The 23,681-nt window shown below is 36.0% G+C and overlaps 1 protein-coding gene across 6 annotated transcripts in view; it reads right to left on the bottom strand.

The window, feature by feature from the left end:
• The window catches only part of RGS7 (regulator of G protein signaling 7), a 173,300-nt gene that overhangs the window by 63,396 nt on the left and 86,223 nt on the right, over positions 1 to 23,681 (bottom strand). The gene's annotated exons all lie outside the window — the stretch shown is intronic.

Genomic DNA, 23,681 nt, shown 5'->3' with positions numbered 1-23,681 from the left:
TGTAACACAAACTTGGCTAAAAAAGTTTTCCACAAATTTTCAAGTCTTCTTTCAGTTATACTCTAATTCAAACCTTGATTATGTAACAACACTATAAATAAGGAATATAAAGCAAGAAAATGAAGCATTATTTCTAAATTGTTGCAAAAGAGTCTACCATTTCCATGAAGATAAGATAAACCTTTCCTTCACATACTTGAAAGTTATGATTTATTTTTACAACTATAATTTCTGTGATAGCTTAGGTTTTTTTTTTCCAAAACAATGAGGAAGCAGAAAAATAAATGTATTTCCTGCCCCATTCATTTGAAATAGTGTATCAGCACACCCTAACATTTGTCCCTACATACTTGAGGATGTATCACAAACTGAGTGGTTGGTTGCTTTCCATCATCTCACTAGTATCTGATTAGAAAGGATACTTGAACTAAACTTATCTTGCTGTTATCTAAACTCTCCTTCAGTATTTATTTTAAAGGCATCAACTTGATTATTGGAGATGCTGAGAACGCTGAAGGAGAAAAATCATTTTTTTATGAACAGGTACAATGTTTCTGCACCCTTAAAGAAAGATTTTTTTAGTTCAGTATTTTTTAAATAACTCTTTGTTTTTGGCTAGATTTAAAGTGCTAAGACACTTCAATCAGTCCAGAGTTTGCATGTGTACTTTTAGAATATGTGCTATAATTTCTTTTTTCTCCAGAGGCGGTCCAACTCTTGTGTGCTAACTGAGTGCAATTTTTCACAGCTAAGTTGCAAAGAACTCAGCAAAGGAGAGGTGGGGGTAGCCAGGGAACCACAATAACTAAGTTGCAGAGGCTATTCTATCATCCTTCATTAACAGTGTCAAAACAGTGCCATGTTTTCACATTTTCTTCTGTCTTCTCAAGTTGTATCCCACACATAAACTAAACTAAAAAGTATTAGTAACACTCTATAATTTGCGCAACAGTAACCTCTTCCATAACACGCTAACAGCTGCTTGTGATTGTTAATGTTCCCAAAACAGGGAGTTTTAATCGTTCAAAGATAACTTATCAAGTGGCATTTGCACTGATAGCTCATCTTAGGCCAGAGCAACTTCCAAATGACACGATATAAAAGCCAACCATCATAAAGGAAGATACATCATTGAAGAAAAACTTGATTAATAATCAAATATTCAAACATATCACAGAGTATCTAATAATTAGGATTGAGAATATCTGGGATAATTTCAGCATGACTTCTTTGACTAAAGGCTGAATCTGTCAGGCCAAAAATCTGTTCATCTACTCTGCTCTGATGACTAGCAGTTCTGAGAAGGTCTCAGAAACTTACATATTAAAAGTCTGTGTTCTATTACTGAGTTATGGCTTACATATTACTAAACATCTTTTAATTATCTCTTACAGTTATGTTTTTATGTACCGGTATCTTCATTTATATTTCTCTTTTGGCACTTGCATTTCATCCCAGATAAATTCCAGAGCATCCAAAGGGCCATTTGGTCTCACTACAGAATCACCAGTCTCAATAGCATGCAGGTTCTAGGTGCTTTACAGCTATGGCAGAGCCCTCAATGATTATATTTGCTAACTGGATTTGCATAAAAGGTTGCGCCAACTTTGGAAAAGAAATGAATTTTTTCATTGGAACAGAAGAACAGTTTTATAATTATTGCTACTTTCTTGACTATTAAATTTAAGAAAAGGTGATAAGTGTAACAAAGATTGGAAATTTTAAAAACAGAATGAATCTGGTCAATTAGTCAATTTTCTTGTGCATACATTTTTGAATGGTGTATAAATGTTGTTTATCTCTATGTCCCTGTTGATGTCTTATTTGTTAGAATGCCAAGCTTCCAGGGATTCTCTAGTGTTTTTAGATTTAGCTTTCCCAGGTAAAATTATGGTTGACTCTGTCCATGTATTGTGAAGTTAAGGCATTTTCATTGCTTTTTCATTATTGATGTTTATTGAATGTGCTCTGCTAGTTTTCTGCAACTTGTTATAGTGGCTGTTACAGTCCTGTAGATAATTCATGTTTTTGCTTCTTGGGCTGCTGGGTCTCTTGGTTTACTTAAAATGTTTTGGAGGGCTACAGTTAATTTATGTGCTACAGTGATACCATCTGGTTGTAACAATCTGTTGTTTCTGAGAGGTAACTGATGTGTGATGATGTTAACTTTTTCATAGCTTGTATTGGTAGTGCATTGAATATGAGGCACTTTTTCATGAAGAATCTATTGGGCCTTAAATGTATTAAGGAACATTTATGTAAAAGCACTGAAATTGGATCTTTGGATCAGTATGTTTTGTTTTCTGCAACCAATGATATACTTGTTCCCCCCTCTGCCCCACCCCCCATAAGACAAGACAGACAAGGTTTCCAACACTGCATGCCATTGAGTTCAGTGCATTGAAAATATGATGAGTATAGAGCAACAGGTATGTGTATGTTAAGAAGTACAACTTTACAGAATGGCTATGTTGACTGTAGTTGTAACTATTCAGTTGTGTCTGACTCTTGACAACTTTATAGGCAAGTGTTCTCCATGCTACCCTGTCAAGTGTCTTTGTGTCAAGCCAACATGCTTTTTGCTTGCCTTTTCTTCTTGTTCCAGAAACCATTCCTAGCATCGTATACTTCTCCAAAGAATTTGAACACATGACATGGCTAAAGTAAATCAGACGTAATCTTGTGATGTTGGCTTCTAGTGATATGTCTGGTTTTATATGATTTAGCACCTCTCTGTTGATTGTTCTGACTGTCCATGGTATACACAATAATTCACACAAGCACCACAGTTCAAAGGAATCAATTCTTCTTCTATCAGCCATTCTTAGTGTCCAACTTGCACACCCATACATCATTATAGGGAAGGCTCTTGTTCTTACTTGCCTCCATTTTGTATTAATATCAAGATATCTGTTTTCCAGATCTTATTCTTGTTAACCATTGCAGTGCGACCTAAGGTAATCTTGCATTTGATTGCAGGGTAAAAGTGCCATTGTGAACAATTTTTGATCCAAAGAAGTTAAAATTCTTAAAGTAATTCAGTTTCCTCCTTAGGCTAGGTTAACACAGCATGATAAATTGTAGTTTGCTTACACGTTTTCTACAACAGGTAAAACTGGCTAGATTTACAAATCATGTTAAGCTCCGACAAGCAAATAGCCGGATTTACTCACTTATTTTACTTCCAGTATTTCTATTCTGCAATGTTTTTATTTTTAAAAAAAAGTAAAACAGTTTATATCAGGTGAAATGACAAGCTTAAGAAAACATAAAAACAAGACAATTGTTGAAATAATAAACATTTCAACCAACAACTTCAGTAATTAATAAAGAAAAATAATGAGCCTGGTTAAATGAATAGATGCATGGAAAAAGAAACACTTCATTTTTCACTTAGTTTCATGCACAACAGGTGAAGCCAAATCACATTCTGGCTTCAGCTATTAGCTAGACTGAAAGAGAACTACAGTTTGACTAATTCATTTTCAGGAAACTTTATCTGATTTCCAATTTTCTAGTGCCTGAGTGAGACTTGCTTGGCTTCTTAAGATAATGCCTAGAATTCAATACAACCTTTTGCACTTTTTCTATTTGGGAAACTGGTATATTTTCCATTTCCCATCTTCATTAAAAAAAATGTCATGACCTCCTTTTATTTAGGACTGGAGTATTCTTGGCTAGATATTTAACACTGTGAGAGCATTTCAGCACTAGCAATATATAATGTCACTCTACCATCACTGGGGCAGCATATCAGAAATTAAGATTTATGTTGCTTTAATAATAGCTGAATTTTTCCATAAAACCCTCATGCAGAAATGCTATACCATGGCCATTTCCATATGAGTAATTTATAGCATCTTATAGTATCACTGATAGGACTATCAATTCTAAATTGCTGAAGTTCAGATTACCATGAGATAGCAGCAATTTAATATAGAAGGGTTTTTGCTGCCATTGAGCAGCCAATTGAGTGACTGCATTTAAGATTTGGTAACCTTAATGATCCAGCTATATATCATTAATAAAGACAAAATTTATATAGCCACAATAATGATAGAATGACTTACTAAGATGTTGTAACACATTAATGAACAAATTGCCCAACTACCATACCATATCCAATTCTGGAAATGTGTAAGGACAGTTACTGCAATTGACTATATTATCATGAGTCATTTTTCTCTCTCTTTAATTTAGCATTTACAAAAGCAGACTGCCATTTTTTTAAAATAAGGCTCTCCAAAGGTTCTGATATTTTGAGATAAATGCCTTTTAAGGGTGATTAATGATGATGATGATGATGATGATGATGATAATAATAATAATAATAATAATAATAATAATAATAATAATAATAATAATAATTTCTATGTCACACATCTCTCCAAAATCTTTTCACTATCTACCCCATCTCAGTACTACAGTTTTGTCTGCTTCTCTGAATTGCATTTTGATTGTTTGCTGGTAAAGAAAGCATTGTGTATGAATATATGGAGTAGAAAAAAAGACCAGAACACAAACTATTCAGCCTTTTGACTTTTAGATATATGAAATAAAGTGAAATATGTTTGAAATACTGCCATATATTGTCAGAACATATGCTGTTGCATCTAGCACTGGATGTCAGCTTTCATGCATTGTATGTGCATGCAGAGTATATTTACATACTATGCAACATCATGGTTTGTAAATCATGGTTTATCACTTAGCATATGTGTGAACCCAGAAAAGTTTTGTTTACTTAACAGCTACTCAATAAGAAAACTGTGGTTTCATGGAAGATTTGTTGTGTTTCGTGGGGGCGTTTTTTTTCCCCATCTACAACTTTCATCTCTTGAGTCAGTTCAAGAGAACAACAATCCAGCTTAGTATTTTGAATAAAACTATAAAAAACTGGGATTTGGGGTTGCTTCATGATCTTCTGAGCTCCAGGTCCTAGCTTTGTGTTTGTTTACTTTGAAGTAAGAGTAAGAAGCAGCTTCATATCCACTCCATTCTTTGTATTCTTACTTAAATGCCTCTGTGGTTATCTAAAACTCGCTGAAATTAATGACACTCGGTGGATTGACAAATATTTCTGAAGTGTTGCACGTGTTTTGTCAAGCATTTGGAAATAACTCCAAGTTCAGGGAAAGACAAAACAAAAGCACTGAGATCTACTGTACACCTTGGAAGAGATATGAGGATGTTGTAGTTTGTCTTATTTTTTGACTGTTTTAGTTAGCCCATCTCTGCAGAAATGCCATACACAGAGGTTTGTAATTTCAAATCTAAAGGAGGCATCCACCAGAAAGTTGCCGTCAAAAAAGCCAATGTGGTTGCAGCAACCATGGACGACTCAAATAAAAAAAAAAATGATTGTAAAGTCACAATCTTGATTTTTTTTAAACCCCCCCCCTTCCCACTGGATGACGAACCCTTAAAGTCAGTCATGGGGGACTCTCTTCACATTACCACTTGCTCATTGATTTTATTCCAGATATATTTTGTACAACTTCCCTGTAATTGAAAAATTATTAAAGTACAACAAGGGGAGTGCAAAAGATTCAAAGAGTTTGTATAAAAAGGTATCTTCAAATTGGAGTGGAATTTTTAAAAGCCTTCCTCAATAACATTCTTCAGGGGAATAGTTTCAATCAGCACCTAAAAGTATGATAGTAGACACTGCACTAATATGGGGTTGAGGAGTCTTCCAAAGAGAAATGAATCCTGGGAAAGTCCACCAACAAGTGCATGCAACTTAACACTTTGTACGAGTTATCATACACATAATAGCAACCCACTATGATAATCTCATTCACTGCTCTTGATTATAACAATTGGAGCAACCTCAAAGATTGCCTGTTGTTCAAAGCTTCATGTGCCCAAAATAAAACTTTCAGCTAGGCTTGATAACTAAGTCTGCCAGTCTGGTGTAAGACGTACAGTCATTGCTTACTCAAATAACTCAATTTCCTAGGCTCACACAACATATAGGATTATAAAGTAACTAAAACGCTGGGACTATGCAATATTTCAGAGTTACTCAAAATAAGCAACAAGGCCCCAAGATTGCTCAAAAGCACAAAATAATTCCCTTTTAATCACAGTGAAGTCCCACAAACAAAAAGGTAGCATAAGCACAGAGTGAAATGTCAACACTGATTATATCCTGATAGCTACTTCTCTTAGATAGATAAAAAAAATTGTAGCAAGGAAAGAACAGGTTTTCAAATTATCCCATCATACATAAACAGATACTCAACCACAGTTACAAAAATTTCATTTAAGTACATATTATGCCAATTACATAACCAGTGAAAATTAAAAGTTTGATAGAATAAATACATAATGGGAACGAACTAGAATACTCCCTGGGAAATATAATTAAGATCTATCTATTCAATTATTTTTAATTCTATTCTGTTGGTAAGAAGAAATCTTATATACTCAGAATTGAAACCAGGACCCACTGGATGCTATGGAAGATTCACATATTGCCCTCAGGCACAATATTATGGGCTTGGTTTTGTTTATTCAGTTATGGATAAGAAAGCTAGTTTAATATGATGTATAAGTCAGTTCAGTAACAGTATTCACTTATCGCAGTATGATGCTTTAATTAGTTTTTATTTTTTTAAAAAATATATTGAGTTACGTTAGGGCAGGGGTGTCAAACTTGTGTCATCATGGCGACATCATGTGACATAGTGGGACTTTCCCCCCTTCACTAAACTGGAAGGGGTTGGGGCCAATATGAAACACATCCGGCCCGTGGGCCACGAGTTTGACACCCCTGCGTTAGGGTATGCTGAGCCATAATCCTTACTTTATAAACCATCACAATATGCTTCACACAACACACTAAACCACAAGTAAGCAAAGCACATTCTGCTTTAACATACTATGTGTTGAGTGTATCCTGCTAAATAAATATTCACTGGAAGATTTATTTGCTTCTATTCTAATCACTAATATCCATTGCCCCATGTTGCTATTTTTTTTTTTTTTGCTTAGTTTTGTTCTACCTCATCAAAATCATTGATGGTTTTAGTCTGTTAATTCTTATTAGAAGCAAGGCAAAAACAACCTAGCTGACTGAAATATTTTGTTCTGTCACCACGTTCCTATTTTTAACAAATGTTTACACCACTGTTTGCTTTTCATTAATTGAGAAAAAGCGAACAATACATCTGCCTGTTCTTTTTATACACCTATATACAAGCATACCCCTCTACTTTTCAGGAACATATCAGGAAAGAAGTGGTTTTCACTCAAGTCTAAATGGTTTTAGATTCATTTCCCATTAAACAGAGGACATAGCTATCAACTAGTCCTTGAACCAGCAGAAAAAGGCATTGTAATAAAATCTGCTAATTGGATTGCCAATCCCTATTTGGCCACAATAATGAAACTAGTGATAGGAGTTGTCCATACTTTTAAAATATAGGACAATTTAAGGACAGCAATTGGTGGATTCCCCCAACTTTGTTTTCTCTTCTATTAAGCACTGTCTATTGGTACAAATTAAGCAACCGACAATAACGTTTCTTAGCATCAAATGAGATGCAAGCAAGAGCAGTTAAGTGCTTGAAGCTAAGTGTTTATTTACCTGTTCAGGTGCTCAACGAAGAGTGGCAAATACAAAGGTGCTCAGTGTCCACAACTGAGCTACTTCTGAGCACAGCAGTAAATCCCAAATAGGCCTGCTGGCAGGGGCAAAGGAGGATGAAAGTGAAAGGAAGAGTGCATCAGTAATTGGGCTGCATTCTTAAAGAATGCTGGGGAAAAAATGGTAAGGTTGGCAGCAAGTCTAGTCTTTGTAGCTAAGAGCATCCCAAAGCAGACTCTGGATAGCCATGGTATCAGAATGCACTAGGTAAAACATCACTCTCTCAAAGTCATAAAAACATAAAGCCTTTGTTGGTAGAAGCAGGGGGTTTTTTTTCATCATGGTGCACATTTTATTGTAATGCACTCAATGTGACAGTATGAGTGACATTCAGTTGGCAGAATCCATTTGTTATTCCTAGCTACTGCACACAGCGAGTTGTCTCTTGAGGCACTCTTTCAAAAGATCACTTGTTTATAAGATACTCACATCAAACCTGGCAAGCATTTTGGAAAGCATTGATCAGGTATTATATGAGAAGATGCCTCTGTGGAACTCAAGGGTCCATCTGTCCTTCAGCCAAATTGAAATGGCCAATCTCTGGCCCTAAGCTATCAGCTGCTGAGGAAGATCCATAATAATTTAAAGTGACCAGTAGGAGCCAGAAAGGTTTGAGACTGTATCAGCAAGAGCATAATTGATAAAGCATTCTAATTTCTTCATATCAGCCAGAAAAATTATATCAGGAGAAAGGGAAAACACTATTTAAAAATTGAAACAGCTAAAGATAAATGGTAGTTGCTTCAGCTGTAAGTTTGTGCTGAATTAGACTGAATAAGAAAGTGTGACTCTAATCACAACTGAGATAATGTTATTTAAGTAGGCAATGTTTACTAATGTACATGGTCATTTGGCTTTTCTTAAATTTTACATGGAACTGTTCTTTTTCATTTAAGGATAATTTGGCCATATCTATTGTTTATATTCACACACATATACATCAGATCCATAACGGAAAAGAAAATGTTTCTTTGAGACAAGTTTAACTCTAGATGATTCCATGGGCATCACTCTACAATTCTTTGGCAACAGCTTCGAAGTGGTTTTCTATTGCTCTAGTTTTTACACCATAAATATATAAATTTGTATCTTTTCTGCTAAAAAGAAGAAGAATCTTTCTACCCATGCATACGGAGATAATTTAAAATCTTAATATCTATAGATTGCTTACAGTCCAAAATCTAGAGTTCCTTTTGGCATTACTGATTTCAACTATGCTGACATTCCTTTCCAAATTGCATTAAGCAGTCTTAATGTTAGCTCAATCACCGGTCAAGAAATCTCACATATTATTCCCCTCAAAATGAATAATTGCTCTAAAGGAGCAAGTCTCCCCTAATAGAGAGTTCTCCTGATGGTTATTATAGGGTATTGCCGTACATCTTAATTCCTTATTTTAAAGCTGTCGTCTATATATTATTCTGTTAATTAGTATCTCTTTCCTGTATAACAGAGCTGGAAGGGACCTTGGAGCTCTTTTAGTCCAGTCCCTGCTTATGCAGAAGACCTTACTTCTGAAGAAAAGTTGCTCCACTGGTTGATTCTCATTGTCAGGAAATTTCTTGTTGGATCTCTCTTTGATTAGTTTTCACCCACTATTTCTTATCTTGCCTTCAGGTGCTTTGGAAAATAGTTTGAGGTAACTTAGTAAGAGTTTAACCCAAATCTGGAGAAGCTCCAAGGTCATATTTCCAAGATTGTAGGAGGACATGACAGTGACCCTACTGTCCTTTTCCACCAAGTTAACTTATATGGAGATGACTACATATCTTCTGCCCAATATGATTGCATGCCAGGTTGTTACAGCATGGATTAAATTATACAGGAATTAAATATAATTCATCCCTGCAGTACCATTCTCTGTTTCTTTATTGGCTTTTAATAATCATAAACACTTTGATAATTTGGCATGGTCTGATTTATTCCATGTTATATATAAAATATAAAATAGAAGTCTTCACTGCAATCCTGGAATGCCTTTCTACAACTCCCTGGCTATCCTCCAAATTAATGATGCAATTCAGTTCTTATTGGCTCCGTAAAAGGAACCAGATAGTGTTATCTGATCCGGGATTGCTATGCAGATGAAGAGAGGCTGAGGGTTTGTCAACTGAAGGACAAATTTAATTTGTTTATGATGATATCGACTTCTCACCAAGACAAGATTTATCTCACTTTTATATAACTATTTCTTTTCCTAGGGCATTCAGGATTCTCTATTTCTGAAAATAATTTGTTTGCTTGTTAGCTACATCATGATCTTGCTCAAAACATTTGAAGGCTAATGACCAAGAATTAGATTCTGGAGATCTCAAATATCATCTTCTAAAAGACCTATGCTGACCAGTAACCTTAAGCTATATTTCATTGGAAAAGAAATAGATTGAAATATTCTGGCAGAAGCTGAGCTTGTCCCTGCTGGGTATGAAGCTTTAATTAAAATAACAATCTTCCTACTTTGTTTGTTTCCTCATTACCCATGTTTCCATCAAATACCAATTCAAGTCTTAGCATTTCTTCTAAAACTAGGCTAATCGGAAGAATTGCCTCAACATTCTAGCTCAGAGAAATATTTTTTAAATATTTTATTATGCATAAGAAAATCAATAAAGTACATTTATAGAGCAGTTTTCTACATGTCTTCAAAGATTTATAAGAAAATGAGGAAAGGGAGTCTTGTTATCCCTAGTGCTGTATGTCTTATCTTTGTTTTGATTGACTGAGGATTTCACATTATGTTTTTAATCATTTAAAGAGGAGTAAAGTAGATTTGTGACAAATATAGCATCTAATTTAGCTGTTCAGTAGATACATACTGATTGGCTTCATATATTACATTAAGCCATAGTCTATTTATTACAAATGGCTGGGTTTACCCAATGCAGTAACAACTTGTGAATATAGCACTACCCAGTAGTTGTTTTGGCATGTTTGTTGTATGAATCCAACCTTTTCTATTTATAAATCATGGTTTAATTTAGGGCGATCACCCTATTTAATAACTTGACCTCTGGTATACAAAAGTTTATGTTGTAATGTATTATTCAATCTCAAACATACTTAGAAAATTTTAAAATGTATATAAAGAGGCACATACAGTTATTCCTGTGGAATTGTTCTCATCCTAAAATCTTATAATTGTTTAATCATTTGATTTTCCTGAATCTTACAATGAAGCAATTACAGCCAATGGAATATGAGGGGTATTATTAATCACTTGTAATTTCGCCTTTCCTATTTATCAGCATTCCATCCTTCTGAGGTGGGTAAAATGAGGATCCAGATTGTTGGGGGCAATATGCTGATTCTGTCAACCACTTAGAAAGGGCTGCAAAGCACTATAAAGCGGTATATAAGTCTAAGTGCTACTGCTATTGCTATCCCCTTCTCCTCCTCATTCTTCTTCTTTTATTCTTTAAAAATAGTCACTAAAATATACTAAATAAAAAAGAATTTATTTTCCTGTAGAATGAGAAGCTGAAAAAAGTAACCCAGATGTAAGGAAATGCAAACAGCTTCCATTTAGTTGAGAAGAAAATATAGATATGTCTGTCACCAGGATTATGTTTGTAGGGTGAAGCCTTTTCTTTTTCAGAGTAGAATCTACTGATGCTCCTCTATATTCATAGCTACCACAGAAGGATTTCATGTCAGAGCTTAGGAAAGGACTGAGCAGGGGACAAATCACATATACCTGACTGCCAGAATGAGATCTTCCCACTGATCTTCCTTTCCCTTTCATCCAGAATGATTACTTAAAACTCTCCAAATGAGTTGCCTTCACAGTAACAGAGAATTACATTTGTTTATTATTCATTCCAGAAATAAAACTAGATGGAGCCACAAGCCATGTCATGAAGCATAAATCCTTCCAAATACATACCATAAATTGCCAGTCAGCATATGAAAAATGACTGCACTAAATACTATTTCTGAAATATATGTATTTGTAATCCAATGAAAGTCCAAACTCTTTTATATAACACAAAGTAGAAAAAAGATTTAGTTATATTCCATTGCAACTAATTCCTACAATAATGGTAAATTATAACCAGTAATAAAATAGCACTAGTTGCAGCAACATAAAATAAATAGAAGATTGTGTATATGTTTTTTTAATGTTATCTCTGCACTTATCAGCTTGCCCAAAGTAGCAGACTGAAATAAGTTATGCCTGCATTTGAACTGTTTTGCAATTTATTTTCCACTCCCCATCCCCACAATCTTAAATTCAAGACCAGATCTTTAAAGGGCAAATTGATAACATGAGAAGAGATCGGCCAGCATTGACATTTGTGGGAATAGCACAGTCTTGAACTATTCTTCCACATATGACAATGTTTAAATTTAAAGAATAATTCAAAGCTTATTAGTGCCCTTCAAAGACACTAGAAAAACTAGTGCTGCATAGTTTGTGACCAGAAAATCCAGGCATAGCATACTTTTTATCTAGCCTACCAAGAGTTTAATAAAACTGCCTAAGTCTTAAAAAAATAGCAGAGAGGATAGTATATCTACAGACAAAGTTTACACAATGACTTTATCTTGGTAGGTCACAAACTGTCTTAGCTAAAAGCAGGTTATTCCATTATAGCATGTAATTCTACTGATGTTTTGGTTGAATTCTGAGTTCTTAATAACCAGCTGATAAGTCAAACCTCTTCCCTCCTCCCTCAGACCTTCTTGGTTTGCAGGTGAGGAGGCAATGAATGAGGACTAGAGGGTAATATTAAGTACTGGGAGAACAGAAAACACAAACCAGAGAGCAACATAACAAAGTGGGGGACTCTTCTGAAAACAAAACCAGAATGGGAGAGGAGGAGAAACAGAATGGTCTCAGAAGCATAAGTCATTAAAAAAATCAGAATTCACTCTCTCTTTTCTAAATGATAAAAAGGGGATTAGATTTTCATTATGCTTCTCTATTGAAGAACCTAATCGAGGTCCTCCCCAGCAGGTCCTCTCCTGCATACACTGCCATTAAACCCCACAGTTTTGTCAACTAGGCCAAGGATACCCAGCAGGTTTTATAGGGAAAGAGGTCTTGAACTTGGATCACTCGAGTCAGAAGCCCTAAATCTCTGAAGTCTCATTCTGGTGAAAAGGCAGAACAGATATCCTAGAGTGATTAGGTTTAGAGAAACATTACTTTCAAGTTACATAACAAATTCTTGTTATGGGGCAATATCTACCATCTATAGGTAGATACTGCCCTTAAAACATTTAAGCAGACTTATGGGGACTGCCAGCTCTCTTCAGCTTTTCAGCACACTGGCTTGCCACCATCACTTGTGACTTACTCGTGATCTTAGCTTCCATCTGCATTTTTCTAATCTCTTTTGCTCACCTGTTCACTTCTCACTGCCTGTCAGAAACCCATCAGCTTATCTCCCCAATGCTTTTGCAATCATCTTCCTTTGCTTACTAATGTTTGGGAGCAGCTAAGTATCAATGAGCTACAGTTCATAATCTGATCCAACATGCTACTGCCCCTTGTCCTTGCCTGAAGTAGTAGTCTCATTCCTTCTAACACTCAGACTGACTATTCATTCATGCATTGCTATAAGAACAATCTAAAGTGGCAACACCCTGTAATAGTTTCAAGAAAAAGTGTCTTGAAATGTTAGCTAGAACACTGAAATACTTAACATATACACCTCTAATTACATGGTCTAATCCCTGGCTAAATCTGAAAGCAAGGCTGATTTTCTGCTTGCTTGCCTGCTTGCTTTGACAGGTTTCTACAGCTTCATGGCCTGTGCTTCCTCTGAAGCTAATTTTATATGCTCTCATAGGGAAAGGGCTGATGAGGGCCCACATGCTTTTTTTGCACAGGACACTATTTGGGGTTTCTCTGAGATGCTTCAGATGGACCCTATGAGAACCCTCTGAAATAAATGCCCTCTGCCATCTGGGTATGAAGCAATAGGATCCCCGATTCTGGAGGCTAGGTGAACAGAAGCAACCAAATCCCAAGAGTATGAGCCGTTATCATGAAATAATTTTTTCATAATGAAGGAGAATACGTGTGTCCCAGGATAATGTTGCAGGATCCAATTTGACTGGGACCAGAGGTTTTGTTTTCTGAAGTTTCAGGCTCATGCTGGAGCCCATCTTCAGGAAACTTCTCTCTAGAGAAGATGGACTCCAGCATGAGTCTGAAAGCTTGAAAAGATGAAACTCTGGTCCCGGTCACTGACCCAGATTGGATCCTCCAGTCCAAATCATTTTTTTCTCTAAGCTTGAAGCCTGCAATCTAATACTTCTGAAAGAAGGTGAAGGAGACACATAATGTAAGAAATGAGCCCAAATAATGTAGGAAGAATTGGGGAGCAGAAAGGAAATACAGATAAGTGACATAAACCAGGGCAAATGACCAGGAGGGATAGGGTACAGGTAGTTCCAGAGGGACACACAGAACAAAGTGATGCAATCCTGTGCAAATTAAAGACTTGTATTTTTTAAAAAAAAAAAAATACTTGGATGATCCTTAAATTATTAGAAATATTAACTGAAAGAGGTAACATATAACCAAAACTTCTGGGAAAGTTTCTCTGCACTTATTCATTTCCACAATCATTCTGAGCAGGAGCAGTTTATCTGAATAGCGAGTGCTTAAAATTTCAGAGTATTCTGAAAGCATCTTTATTGTCCTAATGCTAGATTCTTAGGTGAGGAAGCCTTCCTGAGTTACTGAAATAACAACTTAACAATGTCACATCGATTTCTTTGATCATTATTTATGTATTATCAAGTCAGTGTCAACTCTTAGTGACTAGATATAGTCTACATAGACTACTGCACCACATGCCTGTAGTTTAATGTGTGGAAAGCACTTACCAAATTGAAACAACTGGGAACTGCAAAATCAACAGGATGACTCAGCCTTGTACATGTCATGAGATAGGGAACAGATGGCGGAGAGAGCAAGATACACCATTTACCTAGAAACACTGAATGTGTTTCTATATCTGTGGCTGACTCACAAATTCCTTGTGTTTTGATATTCTTCAAAGGACAGAGCAAGCATAAGTTTGTAGTGATTTTAGATATGGCCAGAAAGCTAGCTTAAATGTAGCAATTCTCATGTATTCTTACTAGATTAGAAGCATGAAGGTTTGCAGTCGATCCTTCCTTCCTTTCCTTTCCTTTCCTTTCCTTTCCTTTCCTTTCCTTTCCTTCCTTCCTTCCTTCCTTCCTTCCTTCCTTCCTTCCTTCCTTCCTTCCTCCCTCCCTCCCTCCATCCCTCAGAAACACTCAAGAACCTAAACAAATATCTACATCATTGTATATTTTCATGGTCCACTTTACCTCAAGGTAAAACTAAAGTGAAAATCAAATGATTTTTTTTATTGTTCATAATGTTGCAAGCACTGCACCCATTTCCATGGGAACAAGCTGAGCTAAAGGTTCTCATTCAGGAAAAAGACAGGAAATGTGACTCAAACTTAATCTCTCCATCAATGAAAGAAAAAGCCCGTTGTACACACACTCGATCTCTTTGTCTTTAGATTTGAGCCAATAACAGTTCAGAACACCTTCCAAAATCCTCTTTGCCATCTACCAGCCATGATTTGCTGCAACTCAAAAAAACCACTTGAAAGATAGCAAAATCAGGGTAAGATTCAGGGTAGGATTCAATGGGAGAAGAAATTTGAAGGTTTGTTTATACTCAGTGAGGCTCAGGTAGATGCCTGAAAGAAACAAAGGTCCAGAGAAAATATTTAATACAATAACATAGTTGGAAGGGGTGTCAAGTTTTTGGGCCTAATTCAAGACAGCATGGCTGGCTCAGGAATTCTGGAAGTCCACAAGTCATAAAAGGGACATTGTTCCCCAGCCCTGGGAAACAGATCCCTCAAACAGAGTATGACTGGAGATGAATTGATAGGCATTTCCTCTATGTCTTCATAATTTGTTGAAGAGTAATGGGTCAAGGACTGAATCCTGAGGTTCATTTTGATTTAACATAATTTGGCAACTATATGGTGAGATACTATCTTGAGATCAAGAGAGGTAAAGTAACTTTAGGTATCAGACATCATTGAAGGGAAAGCTTCAGTCCTTCTAGTTAGGCTAGATCAAGAAACAGGCACTGCAGGGGATCCAGAAATGCTACTCTATAGTTGTAGGATATTGTAGTATAATCTTGGAACTTGATGGAATTACATTGAGCTTCTTTCTACACTTGCTTCCATTTCAGAACTGTGAAATTTCCAGTCCAAGTCCTCCCTTACCAGCTCTTTCCTCTTTTATGCCTCCCCCAAGGTCATTCCTAAATTCCTTTATAGAAAGGTTGTTACTGGCTTATCAAAGAAATGGATTAATAGCCCATCTTAGGGACATCCTGTGAAAAACGGAATTTCAAAAGCTTCAAAGAAATCCCACGTTAATAATTCACTAATAAAGAGGACTGGAGGATTCTTATCTCGGTTCTCAATTTTCTGTACTAATTTTTAGCATTAAAACCCATTAAACAATGTCTGTCTGAAACTTGTTTCCTTGATTGTGCTTTTCAGTTGAAGGGCTTGACACATAATCAATGTGACTTAATTAAGAAATCATGGTCAAAATGAACTGTTGCTTATCACAACACAGAAAGATATCAAAAGGAAGTGGAGGAACATATTGGTAGCAAAACTGGTTTGTGTAAAAAGACACAACAAGTGAACAAGGCCCTGTAAGCAGATAAGATAACAAATAATGTAAAGACAGAGTTGGCAAATTATTTTTATTTATTTATTAAATGTATATGTTGCCCATTTCTCTATCCAAAAAGACTGATGGCTTACTTGGGACCTAAATATGTGAAAAAGTCATGGCATTATTTGTCCCCTAAGGTGCTATCTGCCATAAATTGGAATGTTGTACTTCATAAGTGATAAATGTAGTGTTGCCTCATTACAACAAATGTGATGTATAAAATGTCACAAATCTGACAGCACAAATGACTTTATTAAAACATGCAGAGAGGGATTTCAACCAATCAAGACATTAGTTGCATCACACTAAATTATAATGAGAATTTGTTTAGTTTTTGATTAGCCAAACAGTTCAACAAACCATAGTTTTAAAAAATGGCTTGGTAGGATGCAATTAACACACTGCCACTGATCATGAAGTAAACCATTGTAGAACAACATAATTTTAAATAGATTTTTAATGGGAAACAGTTAAATACATATTCACCAAGATCAAGTTGATTCAAGTTTCTCACCTAGAAGTAGGTCAGAATGTTACATTGAGATTAAGGAGATCCATGTTCAAGTCTCCAGCCAGCTACAGGATTCATTAGGAAATTTTGTAGTACAGGTGAAACTTGAAAAATTAGAATATTGTGCAAAAGTTCATTTATTTCAGTAATGCAACTTAAAAGGTGAAACTAATATATGAGATAGACTCATTACATCCAAAGCAAGATAGTTCAAGCTGTGATTTGTCATAATTGAGATGATTATGGCTTACAGCTCATGAAAACCTCAAATCTACAATCTCACAAAATTAGAATATTACATGCATTCAATAAAACAAGGATTGTACATAGAACAATATCGGACCTCTGAAAAGTATAAGCATGCATATGTACTCAGTACTTGGTTTGGGTCCCTTTTGCAGCAATTACTGCCTCAATGCGGCATGGCATGGAAGCTATCAGCCTGTGGCACTGCTGAGGTGTTATGGAAGACCAGGATGCTTCAATAGCGGCCTTCAGCTCTTCTGCATTGTTCGGTCTCATGTCTCTCATCTTTCTCTTGGCAATGCCCCATAGATTCTCTATGGGGTTCAGGTCAGGCGAGTTTGTTGGCCAATGAAGCACAGGAATTCCATGGTCATTGAACCAGATTTTGGTGCTTTTGGTAGTATGGGCAGGTGCCAAGTCCTGCTGGAAAATGAAGTCAGCATCCCCATAAAGCTCGTCTGCAGAAGGAAGCATGAAGACAGCTGTGTTGACCCTAGACTTAATGAAGCACAGTAGACCAACACTAGCAGATGACATGGCTCCCCAAATCAACATAGACTGGAAACTTCACACTGGACTTCAAGCATCTTGCAGTGTGTGCCTCTCCATTCTTCCTCCAGACTCTGGGTCCTTGGTTTCCAAATGAGATGCAAAAGTTGCTCTCATCAGAAAAAAGGACTTTGGACCACTGAGCAACAGACCAGTTCTGTTTTTCTTTAGCCCAGGTAAGACTCTTCTGACATTCTTTGTTGTTCAGGAGCGGCTTGACAAGAGGAATACGACATTTGAAGCCCATGTCCAGGATCCGTCTGTGTGTGGTGGCTCTTGATGTGCTGACTCCAGCCTCAGTCCACTCCTTGTGAAAGTCTGCAACACTTTTGAATGGCCTTTTCTGACAATCCTCTCCAGGCTCTGGTCATCCCTGCTGCTTGTGGACCTTTTTCTTTCCTTCCACATAACTTTCTATTAATGTGCTTTGATGCAGCACTTTGGGAACATCCAACTTCTTTTGCAATTACCTTTTGAGGCTTTCCCTCCTTATGGAGGATGTCAATGATGGTTTTCTGCACAACTGTCAGGTCAGCAGTCTTTCCCATGATTGTGATTCCTACTGAATCAGACTGAGAGATCATGTAAAGGCTCAGGAACCCTTTGCAGGTGTTATGGCTTAATTAGCTGATTAGAGTGGGATACTTTGAGCCTAGCATATTGAACCTTTTCACAATATTCTAATTTTCTGAGATTGTGGATTTGGGGTTTTCATGAACTGTAAGCCATAATCATCTCAATTATGACACATCACGGCTTGAACTATCTTGCTTTGCATGTAATGAGTCTATCTCATATATTAGTTTCACCCTTTAAGTTGCATTACTGAAATAAATGAACTTTTGCACGATATTCTAATTTTTCGAATTTCACCTGTATCTCAACCTGATAAAATGAGGGATGACTTATGCATGCCACTTTGGGTTTTCAGAAAAAAGGCAGCATGTAAACAATATGCATAGAGAGAGAAAGACACACATGCACGTGCACATACACACACACACACATGCACACTTAAAATGTAGAGATAGAACTAGTTAATTAATAAAGACAGCTGTAAGAAATGAAAGGTAAGGATAGTTTATCTTTTAAAAAAGAGTCTTGGATACAATCTTTAAATCAGAACAATTCATATGCAAAAAAAAATCTCTCTTAAACAACTATTGAATGAAGATTACAGATCTGCATGAATTACACATACTGTATGCCTTTACAAGATCTGAACTACACACCATTGGGATAAATCATGCAACATATGTTTTCCATAAGTATTACTGTAAAAATGTCAGTACACATTTTGACATCTGTTTTTTTCCCAGAAGCATTGCATGATGGATGGAGTTTGCAATTCCAATATATAAGAAGCCAAAGGCTACATCAGAATCAAATCCATCACCATCTATTGGATTATATTGACATTTGACTGGAAATCTGAAACTCTACCAAAGTCTTTTACCGTATATCAAGAATTACTAATACTTTAGCTGTTGTCTTCCTGCTGTTCTGAGCCATTCGAGCAACAGCACTGACCCCCAAATAAGCTTAGCCAAAATCCCCAACACTATGCTTGAAATCAGAATCCCAAAATATTTCTGTCAATCTAACAAGTATCTATCTCAAATCAACAGTAGTTACATCTATTAATAAACGTGTGAGAAGAATCTTATACATTAAACTATTTTTAAATGTGATGTGTTTTAAGTGATTTTTATATAATTAAAACTCCAATTCTCTCCTTAGGTGATTTTGGGACAGTCACATTCTCTCAGCCCAACTCACCTCACAGGTTGTTGTTGTGAGGAAAATAGAGGGGAAGAAGGGGGTAATCAAGTATGTCCGCTGCCTTGAGTTATTTATAAAATTAATAAAAGCAGGAAAAAATTTGAAGTGAGCAGAGCAATGATTTCCACAAGTGGTAGATATCTTCTTTTAAACAAAGCTTTCTCAAAAGTTAACTCTGAGACATTGCTACCCCTAGCAAATCCATGTCCGTCTTCTTTAGCCTGTCCCATTTAGTGATCTGAATCTTTTATTAAGAATCTTCCCTTAATCCCAGCTCTTGAATAACTTAAAAACAAAAGCCTAAAGCTTAGAAAAGCAGAGAACGAAACTGTCTTCACCCCACCAAAACATAAAGGACAACCTCAAATATTTTCAGTTCTTAAGTGAAAAAAAATTAAATTTCAAAACTAAAAATAATATAAAAAGTGTTTATTTGAAAAATGGAAAAAATAAGAAAAACAATGAAAGGCTGTAATCTTTATTTGCATTTTATTCAAGCAAATAAAATCACTCAGTTGTATGTCGCTTCTTTGAATAAAATATAAGGTAACTTAGAAAAATATTGCAGAAAAAAAATCTGAAAATTTATGCTGATCACCTTAATAAATGGTAGAGAGACAGCAGTGCAACCAATATAACACTTTTATGGGAATGAGTTCAATAAAAGCCAGTCTCTTAGAGTCTGTAATAGCACAGCATTCTCCATTATTGCGAATAGTCTAGCCAGGAAATTAATTTGTGGCTACACTTACTTTCTTAACAATACTAATCTTAACATTTCAAGAAAGTCAATACATTCCAACTTGGTGGACTTGCATTAAAAATGCATCCAATAACAAGACTGTGAAATGATTTATAAAAAAAAAAGACTGGAGGAATATTGAGATGTATGCAACCTGATTGGATTCAGTATTTTACTCTATTCCAAGTTTACCCACAGAAGTGGTGAAATGCTTGACTAGAATCCTAGTCCTGAAATTACAGAGATTATTTGACAATATGAGGCCTTCTTGTCCCTGAATTGTACTGACAGCAGAAAGAGGAATCTGGACAACTTCCAGCATGTGCTTAGAGAAGCTTTTCCCAAAGGTCAAACTATTTGAAAGATTGTAGGAGTCAAAGTCAACAAACCTGCAAAACAGCAGGTTAAATGTTGACATAACACAAAAAAGGGTTGATTACCACAAATAGTTTTCATAGTATAATTCTTAGAAGTGATATCCAAAGCTATTGTATCTTGCAGAATGCAATTTGAATTAACCAAAGATAACCAAAGATGTGATGTTATTATAGATAGTTTAATCAATACTGAAGGTGTCTCAATGATTTAATTCAAATGTAGACTTTTCCATCTTCAAACCATTAAGCTTAAAAAAAACCCATTAAGTTTCCTGATCTTTTATCATCTATAAAAATCATTCACTAAAATTCACCTCACTCACTAAATATGGGGATAAAATAAATTAGGATATATGACTTTGTTTAACAAAACAGACCATGCAGAAACATCTGACAAGTCAGCCATGTTATAACGGTTGTCTCTTTCCCCCACATTCTTTGGTCAATTTTTCAATATTTAGGGCCAGCTATGAAAACTCAAGTAAGCAAGAGGAAATAGAAAGGTTACTCTTTGGGAACATGTTTATACAACTATTTTTTATCACATTTTAAACATTCAAAAATTGTGCATCCTTCCACACTATTTGTATAATTAATAGATCTGACTTTCTTATCTTATCATTAGTTTAGACAATTCTCTCTGTAATCACCACCTTTGAGAATGTAAATCAACTTGCTTTCCTTATTACTGATACTCATTTTCAATCAGTGCCAGACAAGAACACATCTAATCTGCAATATGATTATATCTGGTTATGTCAAATGATGAAGAATATGAATGGCAGATTGCTATCAGGGAGCTTCTGTACTACAATTATACCAACCCACTAAATACTTTATGTTTTCAGATTTGCTACTCATTTTTTGGCAAAGATAAAACAGTCCAAAATAAAGGCATGCAATATTGAATACCTTTCAGTTGCTTAATATCAAAATTAGCCAAAAAAAGGTAAAGTTATTACATTTGCATTTAATTTCAATTCTGATTCAACAAAAATAGAAATTGTTCCAGCAAACACATACCAACTGCTTAAATTCGAGCTCCCATGAAAAAAATGGCACATTATAATAATCATTTTGCATAGTAAGCCTGGGCAAAGGCAGCTCTTCGGGTTACAATCAAGTGCCATGAATACATGCCATGAAACTTTCCATAGACAATTTCCTTTCTTTGTTTGTGTGTATGTGTGTGCGTGCATATATATGATTAAGTATGACTATGACCAAGTCTGAAATACACTCCTCTCCCAAGTGCTTAGTTTTTCCTATTTCCTTGGAAAATGAACTCTGATTTTGATGTACAATACATGACAAAAGGCTCATTCATCAAACCCAATCAACCAATAACTCCATTCTCATTTTTCTATAAAAAATCATTACTCTGCACAAACCTTCACATAATAAAATTCTAGGTTTAGAAACAATAACAGATTTGTACAAAGTTCTTCCTCTGGTGTTGCCTAGTTTTCCACCTCTCTTCCAGCACTCATATATTAAATGGAAATATGTGTTTAGACTTCTACAGGAGCTGCACTCCACCACCCATAATAATCATCATGCAGTTAATACATGAAGAATGAGATTTTAGACATCATGTATTGTCTGTTTGGCTCCTTTCATTTTGTTCCTCAATCAAATTGTCTATTCTACTGTTACCCTTATGTAATCTACTCCATGAAAAGATAAAAAGTGAAGCACCCAATCAAGTCACACCCCCACTAGCAGTTAAAAGGAAGAAGCAGCTGCAAGCTCACGTTACTCCCAGAAGCACAAAGCTGAAGACACAAGCCTGAAGATGACAAATGAGATTTCTTCGAAACATCACCAAGATACTTCCAATTTTATGCGGGAGAAAACCCGAATAACCAAAGATATAACCTATACCCGTGAAAATCTACGAAAAATATATATATATATATATATATATATATATATATATATATATATATATATATATGTTTTCTGAGGTTCTCGCGGGTAGTTTGTATGTGGATCTTGTTGTTCGGTTGCCTCAGAGCAAGATTCGGCATCTAGGCAAACTGATTGAGTCTGAATCCTTCAGGCTTCATTCTCGGCTTCTGCCTTGCTCAGAGTAATGTGAGATGCAGCTTCCTTCCTCCAACTGCCAGTGGTGGGACTTGGGCTGGTTTGGCTGATTGTTCTCATGGGTTGGTTTGGCCTGATTGGTTGGGGGCTAGCCGTGAACACGGCAACCCCAAACCAATCAGAACACAGCCAAACCCCTACCAATGAGAACACACCCCACCCAATCAGAACACAGCCAAGTCCCCCCCCAATCAAGTCCCAAAGCAGTTAAAAGGAGGAAGCAGCTGCAATCTCACATTACTCTGAGAAGCACAGAGCCGGAGACAGAAGCCTGAAGATGATGAATGAGACTTCATCGAAACGTTGCCTAGATACTTCGAATCTTACGCTGGAGAAAACCCGAACAACCAAAGATCTATATATATATATATATATATATATATATATATATATATATATATATATATATATATTCCTAGATTTTCACGGGTACAGGTATGCAGGTGTTTGGGTATTTTCCTGTGTAAGATTGAAAGCATCTTGGCAACGTTTTAACGAGGTCCCACTTGCCATCTTCAGGCTGGTGCTTTCGGCTTCGTGCTTGTGCGAGCAAAGCATCCCCACCAGTATATATAGGGAGATGGCAGTTCCGATCACGCTTTGCTCGCACAAGCATGAAGCTGAAAGCATCCTGAAGATGGCAAGTGGGACCTTGTCAAGATGCTCTCAATCTTACACGGGAAAAGACCCAAACATGCCAAGACCTGTATATGTGTGTGTGTGTGTGTGTGTGTGTGTGTGTGTGTGTGTGTTTTGGGGTTGAAGCTATTTAGCATGGGGCCAGGACTTTGATAATAGGAATATATGCTCCAGGAGGAACAACAAGGAATTATCGATTAATTCCTTTATACTAATATTATTAGTTGTATTAGTTAGTTAACCATTTGGAAATTGGGGTTTAATGGAAGATTGGAAAAGAATAATTTTTCCACAAAAAAGATAAAACTTCTGATAATGATATTAAAATGACTCAAGTTAAATTAGCAAAAAAAATATTTTTAATATGATGGG

The sequence above is a fragment of the Pseudonaja textilis genome, chromosome 1, assembly GCF_049901715.1.
Source record: "Pseudonaja textilis isolate UNSWEBS1 chromosome 1, rPseTex1.2, whole genome shotgun sequence".
NCBI classification, from domain to species: domain Eukaryota; kingdom Metazoa; phylum Chordata; class Lepidosauria; order Squamata; family Elapidae; genus Pseudonaja; species Pseudonaja textilis.
Note: the sequence above shows the minus strand (reverse complement) of the source record. Positions and strands in the feature narration are given on the sequence as shown.